We start from the raw sequence: 17,877 nt of genomic DNA on the forward strand, positions 1-17,877 counted from the left end.
CTCTATCGTATTTGTAGAGAGAACTACCTTAAATCTTAGCACATTTTAGATGTCTCTTTGCCTTTGTTTGGAGGCTTTTTTCCCAGCTTTTGGACTATATTTCGTTTTTAAGAGGATGGCGGCGGCTGGTGCATAACCTTATTCAGCAGAGCATGCAGTGTGCTGTAAATGAGCGTTCATCTCTGTTTTCTGAGCTCTGCATTATTTATAGATCAGCCTCTACATAATTGCATTTGAATACTAGTAGCTAGTCGTGTTCTTCATAAAAATAGAAAATGCATATTTAAAAAAAAATCAGAAGAATTTTTATCCGTTTCCTTTGGGTGCCTCCGTCATTCAGAGCTCCGGTAGACCCGTCCTCCTCCACAGTCTGCGCTGGAGCGATAGCCTCATTCTCCTCCTGTGCCTGTTCCTGGGGTGGCCTCAGATGCTGCTCTCTTACAGGCTGTGTTCCAAAAATACCATCCTGCAACAGGCGGAGGGAGAGCTCCTGGTGCCGGCCCGCGTGTCCTTGCCGGGGGTGTCCCTGTGCCTGCCCTGCTGTGCTCCATAGCGGGCCTCAGCGCTTGCCTCTGGCTCTGGTGGCATTACCAGATGCCAGTTTATCTGCCTTGTTGAGCAGACACAGGCAAGATGGTTCCCTCAGTGCAGATTAGCATTGTGTAAGAATTCAGGCTCTTAAAGCTGGAAAAAAAATATTTTTTTCCTGTCCCTCTAATGCGGTAGTTAGGGGTTGAGGTGAGAGGAGCTGTGGGCAGGGCTGGGGTTGCATTTTATGCAGAAGGACGTGTGTGACTCGGGGAGGGAGGGCAGTGCTTTAGTGGCTGGGGAGTTCATGGGATCTGCTCCCCTGAGGGTACGCTCGAAATGCCCCACCGAGGCGGGGAGCCGACCCTGGGTGCCTCTTCCCCTGAGTGCTCGGTTTTGGTCGCTGCTGGGCAGAGGTGCATGCAGTCCTGAGTGATTTTCTCTTGTTTTTCCCATGCCGAGTGGCCACAACAAACAATGCACTTGCCTTATTCCCTTCGCTTGCAAAAGGAGCAGGCAGCTTATGGTGACAGACTCGGATTTGTTTCACCCCTCCTTCTAGCAGCACGCTCCTAGGGAAGAGCACAGTAGCTTCTCTGCTGATTCCTGTTTTCCCCGTCAATCCCTTCTCCCTGCGTACAGCCAGCAGCCAAAGCCCCAGCCCCACGTGCGCCCTTCCGTGCCGGCACCGGGCTGGCTGCGGGAAGGCCGAGCCACAGCGCGAGGCTCGGGTGGCTGCCGCGAGATGTGGGAGCTGATTATCGTGTCAGGGGCAGGAGACAATCAACGTTACACCTAATTATAAATGTGTTTGTTTAATCTCTTAACGTTTCCTGCTTGACCCGTGTCAAGGGCCTGATCCTTCGAGCCTGCACCGATGGTGTTGAGGAACACAGTCTGCTGCGCCGCTGGTGTGTCTTGGCCATATATATCTGCCGCAATCCTCTCCCGTTCAGATTGAGGTTAAATCCATTTAAGGTAAACAGATTAACACGTTTTCCCATGTCTAACGTGAGAGCAGCGAGCCTGTCATTTCCCTAAAAGCATTGCACGCGACAGGTCCCAGATGCTGAGCTTTTCTGGGCAGCTGTGTTATTTACTTGACGGGATTGGTTTTACAGCTGGTGTCCGGCTGTTCTTTGTTATGTTTATCTGCAGTCTCGGGGGCTAATCAGATTAGCAGGGAGCATAATCTTGCTAAAGATCGGATTCCCCTAGGAGCCCGGGGGCGTCGGGGCCGTGCCGAGGATCACGGCTCGGAGCCCTCCACGGAGGCAGCAGCGCCGTCGGGCGCTGAGGTCCTGCACATCAATCAGCTCCTTCTTGCAACTTCTTGTTGCAGCTTTCTGCAACAAACGCATATGTGATGACAGCCACGGGGATTTCATTTTGATGACTGGCCCCAAATTTTCCATTTTTAGGAACTCTTTCTAGTCCGTTTTTAAATTTTCTACTGCTGCCTCTTCGACCAGCTATAAAGATATTGTAGGAGCAGGACAGATCTGGCTGGTTGTGAGGGAGAAGAGCTGAAAAGTGGGTTTGAAGGGGAGGGAGGGGAAAATCAGTGGGAACAGGAGAATCGGGGAGGATTGGGGCTCTTTACAAATCCGAGGGTTTGATGTGTTTGTCTGTAAAACTCAGTTGTCTGAAACTAAGCCCAGGATATCTCCAGCTGGAGCAAATTACTTAGTGGCTACAAAAAGAATCAGAATGGCCAAACTGTGCTTTTAAATACATCCAACACGCATGATCAATGCCTACAGAAAAAATTTCCTGCTATGCAAAAGATTTTTGATGTTTCTTTTTTTCAAATAAGTGTGTTACGGTGTTAATTTTAAATTTTAACTTAGTCTGGAATTTTACACTAGTTGAAACTTCAGCATTAGAAAAGCTTTGGCTATAGGACTCAAAAGCTGAAAAAGCACAGCTTGTATTATATGTGTGTGTGTGTGTTTGTCTTTATTGGAAAGTATTGCTGAATACGTTGTCTTCTGGCCACTTCTGCCCTCCATGCAAACCAAGCCTTGGTTTTGGTTGCCCCCTTTGACAGGGCAGTGTGTCCTGCCCAGGTGAAGCAATGTCTCTTCAGGGTACTTCATCTCTCTTAACGGAGCCCTTGTTTCTGTGGGTCCTTGCAAGCTGAAGCTCCGAAAATGCGGAGACCATCATAGTAGGCAATGCATAGGTAAAAGGCATGGGGGATTATTAACTATAGGAATGTCACTCCTGCACAAACTATGCCCTACTGTTTTTTTCCCCCTTAAAATACTACTAGCTTTCTCACTGGGGTGTAAATTAAATAATTTGGTGTAATGGCATTTCAGAGTTTGCTAGTTTTACTCGGTTGCGTTGGGGTCCTGCTCAAGAACCTCAGCTGACTCCCTCCAAAAGAAGAAGGAGGGATGGATCGCTGCACAAGTGCCCAATGATACTTTGAGTGTTTCCAGTTAAAAAAAAAAATACCCAGTAATCTGCACAACAGGAACAGGAGAGGAATGAGATCCTGAGCAAACACAACAAGCCCTGCTGAGCAGGGACCCGAGCCTCACTCAGGACTCTTCCATTCAGGACACAACCTGAGGCACCTCTCTCTGTACTTAGGTGATTTATGTGTATTTTTATATTTATGTACATACCTTATATATACACACCTTCAATCCTGAAGAGATGTGCCATTCTGGCTTTGCTGTTTCTTTCTCTCCACAGCTATGGAGGGATCCAGTCCCCTCAAAGCCACGAATCTCCAACCGAAGTGGGTGCCCTTTAGCTTGAAGGACCTTTCAGGGCACCTGTAATTCCAAGACACGGTCTTGTTTATTAAGACAGATTTCAATATTGGTAATGTGTTCCTGAACTGGTGATGTGCACTGCAGCCCTTGCCTGGTAACGTTGCCTGGTGGGCTGGAGAGCAAGTGTGTTTCAGAAGCAGATAACGGAGCGAAGGGCCGGGCCTTTCCCCCGGGGCCGTGCACCCTAGGGAGCGGCCTGCAAGCTGCAAAGGCTGCCGCTCCTGGGCTCCCACTTGATCTATTCGCAGCTGCTCTGGAGCAAATTTTGCCTTAATTTGGGGAAACCTTCTCTTTGCAGCAGCAAGGCTGTTGCTCCGGGACACAAGCGCCGCAGCGCAATAACTTGCTTTTAGCCGTACTCACCACCACTATGAGCTTTTACTGCACTTCTGTCTCACTCAGGTGTTTTCTCCCCTTTTGGCTCAGAGTGGCAGGTAGATCTAGAGACCAGACACCAGAGGGAAGCCAGCATTTAAAGATGTATGCTGGGAGATTTTCTGTTTACCCTTCAGCCTGTTGTTAGTGTCAGAGGATGAAGTTTTTGCCACCTTGCTGTGTGCTACGAGACAAATGGAAATGTTGCTGCTTTAGCTCTTGATTAAGTGTCAAAGTGGTGGGTTTCCGGGCCAGAATCCAGGCTCCGCGCAGGGGTGAGAGTGATGGAGCACGAGAGACCCAGACCTGCTCCATGTGCGACACACGAGCAATTCTCCTGCTCTCCCTTGCTCCTCAGGTTACCAGGAAGGTCATTGGTTACTGCTCTGTTCTTAAAGTGGGAAGAGGATTTCTTGAATGTTTTTTTTCCATACGAATATCAGTGTGTAGGAAGGTGCACCAGACTAGGAATTTTCTGTTTATTTCCATAAAATGTTCAATGCCATAGAATTGCTTAAAAGCTAGATTTTTTAATTATTATTATTATCTTTTTTTAAAGAAGAATATTTGAATTTAGCTATGCAATGAACCTTTTCCAGGAGGAGGTCACCCTGAAGATGAACCTCTTCAAAATTGGGCCTCCCATTTTTTGTTTTTCTTTTTGCCTTGTAGGAGTGAGAATTATTTTGTTTGCTTTATTTTGTGATCCAGAATTGATAAAATGAGGTTTCGTCTCGAGCTGACTGCCGTGAAGCGCAGTAGCGAGCGGAGAGCGGCACTCGGTGACGCCGGGGCCTGGGGTCGTCGCGCGGCCGCGGGGCCACAGAGAGGGCGGGCGGCCGGGGTGACTTAACTCGGTGCTGCAGAGGGCTCATCGGCTGCGGAGGACGACGACTGCGGCACAGGGCGCTTCACCTCAGGGCCAGCTCTCCCTGTAGCCCCTTTCTGACCTCAGAAAGGCAGGTTGGTGCTTTGCAGGGTGATTTCACCACCTGCAACGTAAAATATTGCTGCCTTGTGTTGCGGAAGGGCCCCGCGCTTGGTGTGTGGGCAGCCTCATAAAAGGGCTATGACCGCTGCCAACAAGGGCACTGAGGGGGACGGAGAGCTTGGTTTCCTGCCCTGCTGATGGTGCTCTGAAAGTGTTTTCCATTTCCTGCTTTGTGGATTATTTGAAGCTGACGTGGAGTTTATTCCGTTCCTGGCGCTCAGAGCTCAGCTCAGTGTTTTATCAGTGGATCTTGCTGAGGAGAAATTTGCATTGCACCATCCGTACAGCCTGTGTTACAGTGAGAAGTGAGTTCCCATAAGGAAGCCTCTTTTAACCTAGCAAAAGCCTTAAGAAAAACCCAGCAACAAGCAGAGGCTGGAGGAGCCGGATAAAGCATGTCCTGTGTTGGAAAGGAGGTCAGACTGAATGATAGAGAGGACTATTCAGTCTTAAAAATCTATGAATATTAAAATGCATCTATTACCATGCAGGGTATGGTGAGGTCATTGCCTTGTGCCATTTGTGCCCCGGGCTGGTGCCCTGCGAGGGGTTTCTCAAGCGTGCGGGCTCTGCCCTGGGCCTCCCGCTGCCTTGGAGGTTAATTATCTGGGCAAGGTTGCTGAAACAAAAATCTGGCTGGGCTGAGTTTACCCCCACCTTTAAATCCAACTAAATGTCTCTTTCTCTTGCAAGAATGAAACAGAGGTACCCGCTTCCATCTCTTCTCGTAGAATATTATTTCTCTAGAGTTTTGCGAACACCTTTGGGAACCCCAGGGCAAAGTACTGGTTGTAGCTGTACTATGATAATTTTGGCTTAGAAATTTTCTGGCATTTTATAATGATGCATTTTCTTCTGTATTGTTCCGTATTCCTTTCTAAGCGCTTCCGAGTGTTCAGTTTCCTTTGATGACTGTGCCTGCACTCGGGGTGGATGTTTTCAGTGAGCTGCTCACAGCCGTGTCCAGTGCCTTTCCTGAGGAGCTGCCGTTAATTTAGCATTCAGAAAAGTGTATGATTGGTTCAGATTATCCTTCCAAAATGCATTACCTCATATTAGACAATGCTGACCATTTATGTGAATTTGTTACCATGGATTCTTATACAGGAAAAGCCTTATTTTTAAAAAAAAATAACTCCGATTTTGTTCCATCTTTCTTACAAAACTGGCTATCCAACTGTTCGCGGCCTTTCCCTGATTGAATAATAAGCATTAGACTCAGAGCAGAACTTCAGGGCATTGCAACGTAGGACTTCCTGCCACGTTTAAAAAAAAATGAACCAGAGGCAACTTATACTGGGAGCTTTACGGGGTCGTGCCAAGGGGCTGAATCAGCCTCATGCAGACAGCGCACCCGGGAAAGGGCTGTTCTAGCAAAACCAAAAAAAGCAAATGCTCTGGTGCTGTTCATGGAGAATGGAGAGAGGTGAAACGCCTGGGCACGGGAGGGAAGGAGCTGGGTTCTGGCAGCTGCAGATGAAGCCCTTTTGCTGCCTCCCTGTCACGGGAAGTTGCCTGTGATTTATCCAGGGAAAAGTGCTTTGGTTTGGGGCAAATGCATATTGATCCCCGGACGGATGTTATGCCCTAGCAGCTTTAAAAAAAGCAATAGTGTGGTCAGCGTTAGACTTGTACATATCAAGTTTTTCTCTTGTCAATGGCCAGCATTGGATTTAAGAAGATAGCTTCAAATTATTTTTCTTTATTCTGCAGCAGTTTTCCATTGCGTTACTAGGGCCTTGTTTAGCAGGCCTTTTAGAGGCCAATCCCCTTTTGTTGCAGCATCCCACCTTAGTTTGATAGGAAATAGTATTGGTGAAGCTCAAAGTGGAAGAGCTGTTAGGAGAGTTGAGCTTTTGTTTTCTCTTCCTCCCCTCGCCCTTTTTTTCTTTGTCATCTGCTTTAAATCAGAAATTAGTAAGGAAAGCTGCCTTTCAGAAATGCATTTTATAAAGCTTTCCATGATGGTTTTGAAGAATAGTCCAGTTAGTGTTTAATGTGCCAGCCAGGCAACCAAAACCACTCCAGAGACCTGCATTACTATGAATGTTTTTCAGACGTGCAACATGGACCTGGATGCCGCTGTCTCTACCTAAGTTTGGTTCTAAGTGTCTTGACAGCACTATAAGAGCAGTAATGGTAGGGTAAGCTTGTAGAAAATCTGTTCACAGCATCTTCAAGGGTTAAGCTACTGCTGTTTTTTAAGTTAAAATGATAAATCTATAAGATCCTAGGTAAATGAGTCATCCAAAACACTAGTTTTCAGACCTTATTTTTAAAAATGCAGGGAAGCGTTAACGTGATTCCTTGAATTCCCCTCTACCTCAATAGTGTCTTATGCTGCTCAGGAGTTTTACCTGCATAGTTTACAGATTCAGTAGTCCCATCCGATGTTATGGATCCGTCGGGTGTTCCTGTAATTGAGTGTAAATGTGAGGCTGCAGAGCGCAGTGGGCGCCGGCCTTCCCGGGGTGCCTCCGGGTGTTCTTCAGGGTTGCTGGGGCAGACAAAACACATATGCATTAGAGGAAATATTTGATGACTTGAGGACATCGTTTTTCTACTCACTGTTTTCATCCCAGATGGACACAGAGATACCTGACAGCATCAGAGTTGTGGAAACCTGAGGTTGCTTCTGGTTCGCTGCTGTCCTACCTGTGTTTGGATGCCTCAGCTGTGGCCATGTGGCATTTATTTATATATAAGCTTATGAAATTTATTTTCTATTTTTTTTTTCTGTCTTGGTGCTCAGGAGCTAATCAGTAATTTATTTATCATAGAAAGTAATGACAAAAGCGAATGCTGTCCCTCCTCCCTCCCTAGACAGGATTACTCTAAGCTATTTACAGCTGATAAAGTTTGTCTGGCACATTCTTAACCTTCTGGTTAGAGAAGAGTTCACCAATTCCTCAGCAAGCTATTTCAGTGTTTTAACCGTCGGCACATCTATAAACTTTGGCCAAAACAACCTACCTTATGCTCCCTTTCTGCAGTTTTATGGCTATCAATCCTTGTCCTTTCCCCAGTGACATGAGGAATAGCATGTTCCTTTTCTTTGTTTAGCTGCCTCTCTTAGATATTTGAAGGCAATTCCCATGTTCTCCCCCAGTTTCTGCTGCCCTTTCTTCTTCCCTTCCTAGGCAACATAAACTTGCTGTCGGGATCATTGTCACCTCCATGTTCTTAAGCCTTCCCTGACTCTTATACCTCTGTGAAGGTCTTCCCTCTGAGCATCAATGTCCCCAGGTACCCGGAGAGCTTCCTGGGTGTTTCTTGTTCTGATGATTGGATTTCTTGGAGTAGCTCCTTGCTGAGCAATGTTTGCAGTGCTTCCTACTAGTGTTTCTGAACATGGCACCTACTTTTGCAGTCAAATATGGTGCCTCTGGATTCCGTTAGAAATGCAAGAGAATATGGGAAGTTAACCACTGATGTGAGATGGCAGAGTTGAGAGCACAACGTGCGCCTCGGTTATTGCAGCCTTGCGCTGTTGGTGCCTCCTGCACACGGACAGGTGCTACATCCTTGGCTGTGTTGCCTGTCTAGGGTTGTTACTGCATAAAATCTGTGGCCGCCTCCCTTTCTCTGAGACGTTGGAGACCCCAGGGCCCAGCTGCCCTCTGTCCATCCCTGCCTCGGAGGTTGAGCTGGGAGCGTCATGGAGCCCGCGGCTCCCTGCCATTCAACTAACGGATGTTAGTTACTGTACTTAGCTGTGCAGTATAAGTGGGTTTTCTGTCTCTCCAGTGGCTGACCTTAAAACTAGACTGACTTGTCAAATTAGAAGCTTCCCCAGTACAGGGATTCAATTGCCATCGCTGAAACTGTGTTGCTAGAAACAGAAGCTCTCATTTCCCCGCCTTCCAACTTTAATGAGGTTATTATGCTTGTTCTTCAGCTACATTTTTTTCTTTGGAGAGGGCACATTTCTTGACAGTTGCTCTTTCTGCTTCCAAGAGGATACAGAAAGCGAGAAAGACATTTTTGTGCCTTCTCCTAGGTGTTTTAAGTAGCAGAGTAGGAAGGATTTGCTTGGCCTGAACACATTCTAGGGCTCCCTCTCCAGCAGGCTGGTGCTCAGGACTGAGCTCCCAGGCTTGGCTTTGCAGAGACTGAGATCTCAGCTGCTCTCCTAGCCTCAGTAACGTGTCTCTCCACCGGAAAGATTTAATAACCCCTTGACATACACTGCAGAAGCAGGTCGTCCTAGGGATCCAGGGAAGCAGGGCTCGGTGTCCTCCTGCAGCACGCAGGCTTTTCCTTGCAGATTGCAGGTGAGCACTGCTGCAGAGCTCCTTCCATCCTCCAAGGGGGTTAGGCGCTGCGACAGGGTGGCGGAAATGTCTGTGCACTCTGATGGAGGACTTGGCACTGAGGACCCTTCCAGCAAACAACGCATGTCATGAGTTCTGCATCGCGTTACCGTGTGGGGAAATCTCAGAACAACCAGGAAAAAAGTTCATGAGTTGTGTCCATGCCACATAACGCGATTGCCCTTGTCGCTGCCCAGTCCCTGGTCCCAGTCAGTCTAACTGTGGTCCAGTGACTCGCCCACAAACCTCCGTAAAGCCTCATCGTTCCCGGTTCCTTTACACCGTGTGCTGAGCTTTCCCTTTGCCACGCAGTTAATTGACATGGGCTCATCAAATTGGTAAGTAGTAATAGAGTAGTGTCTGCTGGAGAGGCTGGGAGCCCCGGCCATTATGTGCAGGTTCCTCGTGGGCAGGCAGGAAAACCCGAGAGATGCTTTGTTTCCTTCGCGTGTTAAGTGTCTTCAGTTCCATTTCTTGGTGCTTTTAAGATACTTCGCCAGTGTTTCCTCCTCCAGATGTTTCTCTCAAAGCTCCCCCACACTGAGGTTAACAGAGTAGCAACGCTGCTACTTAATAAACAAACTGGCAGGAATATACATGTGTTATGCACCTTGGATGTAAAGAGTGAGAAAACAGTAACTGCTTCTCTTTTCTGGTCTGTTTTGTTGATGCCAAGAGATCACTTGGCAACAAATGTGTTTTTGAAAGCTCCTTCCTTAGTGTCCATGGATTAGCTCTTGAGCTATGTGTAAGTGGGAATTAAGAATGCCTAGAAGAGCTGGTTACAATGGAAAGTAAAAAAAGCCATGTAAGAAATCAAGAAGAGAGAGCAGTGTATATATTTTATATATATATAAGCATATATAAATACAGACAGGATTGTGAATAGTTGTGTGTGCTGCTGCAGCTGCTCTTGTAATGCCCCTCATGGCTATTGATAGTCCATAAACAGTCAAAAATAAATAGAAATCTAGCACAGGAAAGAGTTAATAGAATCAGCACTCCGGGATAGTGGCCTGCTACTCTCATTTTGTTGTGTCAGAATTGATAATGTCTGTTGTAGTCATCCCTCTCTTCCGATTAACTGATACAGCCTTCTTTAGAGCATTTTATATTTCTTATGCAGTGGCCAAAAAGGCAGTTTTAAAATATTCAAGGAAAAGCAAAATGCTAAGATGCTCAGTTGCTTCATTATTTAGAGGAAGATGCAACTGAGATATTCATTTGGATACAGCCTAGCATAATAACTGAACCTAAGCGGAGGTGATGTGTTGAGATGGAAGTGGGAAATAAATTTGAAACTGTTTTAACTTAAGTAGTATATGTAGAAGTCCTCTGTAGCAGGAGCTATATTGAATTCCTTTATATAAAAATGCCTGCTTGTGAGGATTCGGAATTGATAGCGCTACCCTCATATTTCTCGGTGGGCTCTATGAGGGAAAATGAACACAAGAGAATAGATTTTTTATTTTTCTCACAACCAATGAGGAAAAAAAGTGTAAATCTGATAAAAGAGACTTTAACTGAAGATGGGCTGCGTAGCAGGGGATGAGGAAGGTGACAAGCACCAGGTTTCTGCGAATAACTGTATTGAGGGGCTTGCCACTCCCTGCGCTAGTGTTGCAAGGTGTGAAACCTTTTGAAGTAATCATAAGTGAAGTTAATTTGGAGGGACTGTGGCTGCTAGTCAAGTAATATTTCTGTGTAAGGGAGATAAATTTGCAGGCTGATTTCCCACACAGTTCATGTGGTCTTGGAGGTATTGTAAGAAGTCATCTTTCATTAGTGATAGTCATACTTTATGCTTACAGCAGATAGCTTGTAGATGCTTAGGTGTAACACAGGGCCTCGAAGTGAAAGACAGGAGAGGGAGATGAGCTCCTAAATGCAGGACCTCCTGGTGAGGGCAGGTTGCAAAGATGACTGTCTTCTGGTGAAGCAATGGACAGCAGGTTGCAGCAGCATGGGCTGGTGTACAGGCATGCAGTGCTGTGGTATGACATGAGGGTTGGTTTGGCTCGAATAGACTTAAAAGTTACACAGACGTTCAAAAATACTCTTTCTGCGAGAGTAGAAGATGGTTATTGGGCATGGGTAATGGAAGGTGTGTTCCAGATCCACAAAGGTGTAGCACCTTCTCTGAGCAACAAGGGCAGAGGAGGCCTGCAAATAAAGTGTTTGCTTGGCACTGTTTGTTAGGCTAATGCCAAAAGAGACAAACTGGAACATGGCATGTTTGAACCTTAAACCCGATTTAGTGATGGAGCCTAAAGAGCACTTGGGAGGTGGAGATTTTAAGTAAGCATTTGGGAGAGCTGGTTGGCTCACAGTGATGGGATGAGAACCAACGGAAACAAACTATAGGACTGGAAATTCTGATAATATACGAGAAATGAGGAGACACTTTTTTTTTTTTTTTTTTCCCATGAGGATGGTCAGTTATTGTATCAGGGCCACAGAGAGGCTGTGTGATGGAAATACTCAGAGCTTGTTGACTGGACAAGCCGAGTGATCCAACTTCCATGCTGGATTTAAAACATCAAAGTTGGCCCTGCTTTGAGTGAGTGTTTTGGATCAGTGACCTCCAAAAGTCCTGTCCAGCTTAAATTATTGTATGATTCATAAACTCTTGACATGCTCAAAATTGTGGCAGGGTGTGTGTATGTGAACACAGTGTATATGATGAAACAAATTCAGTGCCCGTTTGTTTAATTTCTTTTGTTATTTAATCCACTGCATTTGATTGCTCTCCAGATTTTCTTTTATTTTTGAGACATACGGTTGGAATGGAGCTCTGTTTGTTGAAGCCAGTCCCTGCTGCTGCAACCCACATTCAACCATGTCCTGGAATCCCATTAATAAATCTATTGATGTGGTGATTAGCCATGTTTGAAAATAGTGTTTTTGTTTATTTAAACATGGGCTGTAATATACACATACAGTCATAGTATCTGCCATCTTAGTCATCCAGTTTCCCAATAGCTGTTGCGCTAGATTAGCACAGATTAGATGTAGCGATAGAGGAAACTGTGTTGAAGTTCATTGTTAATAAGTGAAACTGAGGTTCCAATTGTATGTTAGGAACAAGCTTAGCTTTCAGCTGAGAGAGTAGAGCAGCTCTGGAGCTTGGTGAGGTGGTGTCTTCTCCATCCCTTGGAGGCTCACAGTGTTCACCTAGACACTGAGCTGACCTGACCTCATGTTGGTTGTGGTCCTGTTAGAGCAAGAGGTTGGACTAGAGACCTTTCAAGGCTACTTCCCACCCAACACCTCTTGATTCTATGGGATCTTCTCAAAAACAGTTGCAGAAGATAGTTTCCTTTTTCTCCTTTCCTTCTCTGTTTTCTTGCAGAAATAGCAGAAGGCTTCATGAAGGCACTGTTTTACCTGCCTCAGCTGTTGTTTGTGCTTTGCAGGAATGCTAGTCAGAAGACACCTGAAAACTCTGGCTTTCCATGAGTGAATAAGACAAGAATATTTCAGCAAGCTGAAACTTGTTTAGATTGGCGGAGATAGGAGCGAACTTGTCGCAACATTTGTTCTGCTCTTAAGCCTGGCCTGTAGCACTGTGAATCAGGCTGCGGTATCTCCAGCAAGCAGGAGGCGATGGGGACATGTGGTGGCTGGTGCTGCCTCTGAAGCAAGGGGCATCTTAACGTGTCCCTTCAGAGAGCAACGATCCCAGCTGTGCCTTCGTGGCTCTGTGTCGGCGGTAATTAATGAAAGGCCATAAAAATAACAACAGTTGTTTCCTCCTCTTAAATTCTTAAAATGCATTCAGAGAGCTAAGGACCCGTGCAATCTAACTGTAAGCATCCCGAATTTTTACCTGGACTCTGCTGGCTAGAAAAATAATGATACATTTTTCTTTGATTTTTGTACTGAAAGTTAATAGAAAGGAAAAAGCAAGTTCTAGGAAGTGGATGTCACTATTTCTACTTTGCTACAGTTTCCTGCAGATAATGACTCTTTAAAAGCTCCTAATGCAGTGTTTTCCTTGTTTCTTTCATAAATGGAATGGGTTTCTCAATGTTAAAAAAAATGATGTTTTGCACAAGTAGATGTTTGCAGTACTTCTGAGTCCTTTAGGTGCAGTCTCTTTAAATCGTGCCAAAACAGCAACAAACTCGGATTATAAGGAAACTCAAAAATTCTGGAAAAGGAATTATGAAGCAGATTTGCCAAGCAGCTAATGCCTATTTCTTCAACAAAAGGATGAGTAAAGATTTAGAAGAAAGATGACTTTTAAAGGAATGTATGTTTCTTTTTAATCTTTCCCATGCAACTTCAAATTCATGGGGAACAGCAGCAGTGAGATTGCTTTTGTGCTTCCCACTTTCTGCAGCGCTGCCATGGCGCGACAGGGTGTCCTGCATCCATTTTATTGATCAGTGACCGACCTGTTCAAGAATGCTGATTTGGGGCGGGGGGAAGAAAAAGGGAGGGAGGAAAAGCCACATGCAAAAGACCAGCATCTCGAGTGCATCTCCAGAGCTCCTGGGTCTCTTCGGGAGCATCCGTCCTTGTGCACTGCTGTCCCCAGCTTTCCCCAAGGGAGCCCGAAAGCGGGTGCTTGGTTGCAAGCCTGCCTGTCAATCCCTAATGGAATTACGTGCCGTTGGATCTACTCCGAGCACAGTGGATGAATTACATACACGGATGCCTGTTAATACAGTAAGAACAATGCTAATATTGTTCTATATAATTTATTTCATGAAGTTCGCTTATTCATAGGTGAAGCACCAAATTAGCAAAACAAAAGTGGCTGGTAATATTATTAATAACGATCGCAGCAGCCGGAAAGATAAATCCCTGTCTGCTGCAATGCCACTGCTGAATTTATAATATTTCGAATGGGGCTTTCTAATACTTGGAGTTTTAAACACTGGCCCCTGTAATGTGATTTGATGCAACTCAATGAAAACACTTAATAGCTTTTAAGGCTCAGTCACTCGGGGTAGAGGCTGTCTGTGCGGGTGCTGGCGGAGCGGCGCGTCGCCAGGACGAGGCCGTGCGGTGGCCTCGCAGTGCAGAGAGATGGAAGTTTTACATAAAGTGCGATTCATTTCTGTACTGTCATCCTCCTTTCTCAAACCTTTAATTCATATGCCAACTCTATCACCAGTAGTAGTGGGAAAATGCTTGGCTGAAGGGAATTTGAATCTAAGATGATGACTGTTGGGCGGTTTCAGCACTCTGCAAATCGTGTTGTTAGTGTCTGAGCACCGCAGATGTGCTCAGAGGCAGCTGCTCTTGTGCTGTGGGCTTATTCTCCTAGTGTACGGTTAGCCTGGTGCTCTTCTGCCTTTATCTCACTTCTAAGTATCTCAAAATATATCAGCTGAATTGCATGTGTTGTAGGACTGTACTTTTGAAGTTTTGAGCTAGTTAAAAACAAAATTTTTTTTCATTCCATGCCAGAGTTAAAATGGACACCTAGGTATACACTTGCACCTGAACTGGTAAGTAGCGGTTCCCAAATAGCCATGTTAATAAAAACGTTCTATACGTAGTCTGTAGAAATGCAATATTTGTTTTTTAAACTTGGTGACTGTAAGGACGTTCTAGAAGATGTAATCAGGAAAGTAAAACCTGAGATTGATTGAATGGATGCTTTATTCACTTTGGAAAAACTAACAAAAGGCATATCTAAATATGACTATGGGCTTTTTTTTGGCCTTTTTTTTGCCTTTTTTTTTTTTTTTTGGCAAGTTTTGAGCTATTAAGGGGAACCAGTTGGAATTAACACTAATATTATTTTCTTCATAATGCAGATATTTTATCTGTCAAGGAGAAAGTCAAATCTAGTAGTGTGAGATATGGCAGAGCAAACATTTTACTGCTTTTGCGGGTGTGAAAATGATTCAAGAGATCAATTTTTGGGTGATAAGAGAGGTATGGTACAGAGATGGAATGGAAATCTTATAAGCTAAAGGATTTTTAGTCCTCAAACAAGTATAACTGGCTGCAAACAATTTTAGAAGCCACAGTCTGATTTCCAGCTGATGTTTCTTTGACCCTCAGTTTGAAGCAGTTTTTCCAGCAAGAGAAGTGTGGGCCAAAGCTCAAACCTCTTTTAATACAGTGCGGGAACAAATATAGGGACAGAGGGCCAGGGCTGCGCTTCGGAAAGGCCCTTCCAGCACCGTGTCCGCGTCACGGTCCCGTGCTGGGTTGTTGCTGCTCAGCATTCCCCTTTCACGTTGCTCCCTGGTAATTATGGTGACAGCCTGTTTGACACCCTGTTGCTGTAGCTAATTCCAGCTCAGCAAATGGGGAACCCCCTTTGATAAGCACATATTCCTGGAGGACACAGCTGTGGCTGGCAGGCACCTGCCTTCAAGCAGTCTTTAAAACCTAAAACAGAAATCAAAGGTTGGTGATAGGCAGGGGATTATTCCTGCATGGGTGGTTCTTAAGCAAGTCTGCATATACAGGTACGTGTAAATTCACTGTTAATAGAGTGAGTGATTAATAAAATTCACTGGAGGCAGGCATAATTGGACAGGCACTTTTGTCTCATCTTGCCATTCTGCATACCCTGCGCTGTGATGTAGCGGTGCCCCGTCTTGCAGCGGGAAGGAAGGCTGCCACTCTTTGCAGCTTCAGATTTTATCACATACAGATTTGTGTTCCAGCCCTGGCGTACGTCCTTCATGAAATACCCTGAGATGGCAGCACCATGAGGTAGAAACAGTGCCGCCTTCATGGCACAAATAAAGCCTGAGACGTGCTGTTAGCTCACGCTGGGGTAGCTCCTCATCCTACTCGCTGGTATGGGTTTTAGTTTAGCAAGCCAAGTGTGAAGCCATGAACCTTGAGACTCGGCCAACAGAGAGGGGATGACTAGGTGAAGCAGACTTAGACATAGCACTCTAAAAGGCAAATCAGCTTTCTAGTATAAATATATCCTGGCTAGTCCCTAAAGGGAGCTTAAAAGCAAGTTGAACCTGTGGGTTTGACATCTGTATGCGTGTCAAGTGCTCCCTAACTTGTAGCGTCTCGTGGCTTTGTGCAGAGCTGAGGGTGAATGGAAGCAATGCCGGCAAACACACCGTGCCACACGGCTCTGCAGGCAGCGTGCGGGTTTAAAGCTCTAAGTGTAGACAACTCCCAGGGCACCAGCAACCTTTTATGATTTAGAGAGTATCAAATACGTAGGGATAAACCTTCTTCCAGGCTGCAGAAGTCAGTCTGAGGGCTGGTATTGGCAGTTTCTGGGTTCAAAACCCCGGGGTCTCTGTGATGGGGAGCAGAGAGTGGAGCAGCCGCTCACAGATCCAGGCTGCCCTCCGGTATCGGGAGAACCTCCTGCAGAACTGGAACGTGATGGAGACGTGTGTATGGGGAGAAAGGTGTAGATTATGCTGGAGGTCCAGGTTGAGGGGCATCCTAGATAGAACTGGGATGGTGAGTAATTCTTTGCCAAAATATAAAGAACATATTTGAGCTGAAACGCATGGAAAAAAAAAAAATAGGGAGCTACTGAAAGCAGCTCCCAGCAAACATTTTGCTCTGAAGCCAGCAAACATTTTGCTTTTGTTGCTTTTGACTAGAGAAACTTGATTCTGGGTAGCAGGCAGTGTTCCTGACTCTGCGAGGATAAAAACTGCTATCTCAAATACCTTCTCTGTAGTGGAATATATGTGATGCCTTTCCAAGATACTCACTTTAACGGTGACATTAACTGTTTTTTCCTTTTGCCAGTGATACAAAGGTTGTCAGAGGTGCTGATGAAAGAGGTAATTTCTGACGCTGGAGAAATACCTCCCTTAGCTCCATTTGGTGGGTTCGGTCCCTGCACGGTGCCTCGTGCTGCAGTGCAGCCTGCAGAGCAGCCCCTGGTGCTGGGCTGCCGGGCTGCTCCCTGGCGCTGGGTCTGCAGGCCCGTGCACAGCTGGGCATTTCCAGGGTATAGATCCTGCTTGGATGCGAGGCCCGAGTTGGCTGGGAAAAATTGGATTCTCCACCGTGTAGGCCCAGTGCTTTGTGTTCTGTGCTTCATCCAGGCACTGTCTTTGGATTTCCTCCATCATTGGGGTAAAGTACAATTTTCCTGTCAGGTTTTCTTTTAGGCACATCTTGATCTGCTTGGTGGCAGTAGCAGTTTTTGACGCATGGCAAACTGTAACTTCTCTGGTGTGGACCAGAGCTTTTTACATTTCTTAATTCAATGCATGAAGGGATGAATATGAAATAGGGGTAGGTGCAGGTAAAGGCCACCCAAAATTAAAATCTGAAAACGTACCTGGCAGCTGGAGACTTTAAAGAGCTTAGTCTACAAACAGGGGTTGACCCGGCCATCTCTACAGACAGAAGGTATTAAAGTGGAAAGGGCTTTTCATTTTATCAGGTAAATTTGTAACACAGCAAGGAGCAGGCACTAGGAAAATTAAATCAAGAAAGAAACAACCATGAAGATGATTTAATTTGCCTTTCTCAAAATCTGCCCTCACTGAACTGGAAAGTCCTGGGTGGAGGAAGGCGCCCGCAGGCCCCTGGGCTGGGACATCTGCCCCGCTCCGGCCTGGTGGCAGCACCGGATGCGCCGCCGCCGGCCAGCAAGTCGCAGGGGCTCAGACAGCGCCTGTCCATGCTGCACTGAGACCTCACCACATCCCTCGAGTGCCTGTTGGGGACAGCTCGGGCCGCTCATGGGCTGGTGGCTCCTTGGAGCATCCCTTGCTCTGCTGCGGCCCGAGCGGATGGCAGTAACCAGCCGGCACGGAGCTGCGCGGCCTCGGCGGCCCTTCTGCTCCGTGTGGCTCTGCTGTGGAGGCTGCGAGGTCTCAGCAGCCCTTTGCCACGCACCATATGTGGGAGCCCTGGTCTGGAAACGGCTTGAGCAGCATCGGAGTTGTGCACGATGCTGCTCTTGGCA

General features: G+C 46.2%; 1 protein-coding gene across 1 annotated transcript in view; it reads left to right on the forward strand.

Moving 5' to 3' along the window:
* Positions 1-17,877, forward strand: part of PTPRF (protein tyrosine phosphatase receptor type F) — a 272,958-nt gene that overhangs the window by 62,018 nt on the left and 193,063 nt on the right.

This window comes from Tinamus guttatus, unplaced genomic scaffold (genome assembly GCF_059628265.1).
Source record: "Tinamus guttatus ecotype Peru unplaced genomic scaffold, ASM5962826v1 Tinamus_guttatus_pri_ptg000242l, whole genome shotgun sequence".
In the NCBI taxonomy this organism is placed as follows: Eukaryota; Metazoa; Chordata; class Aves; order Tinamiformes; family Tinamidae; genus Tinamus; species Tinamus guttatus.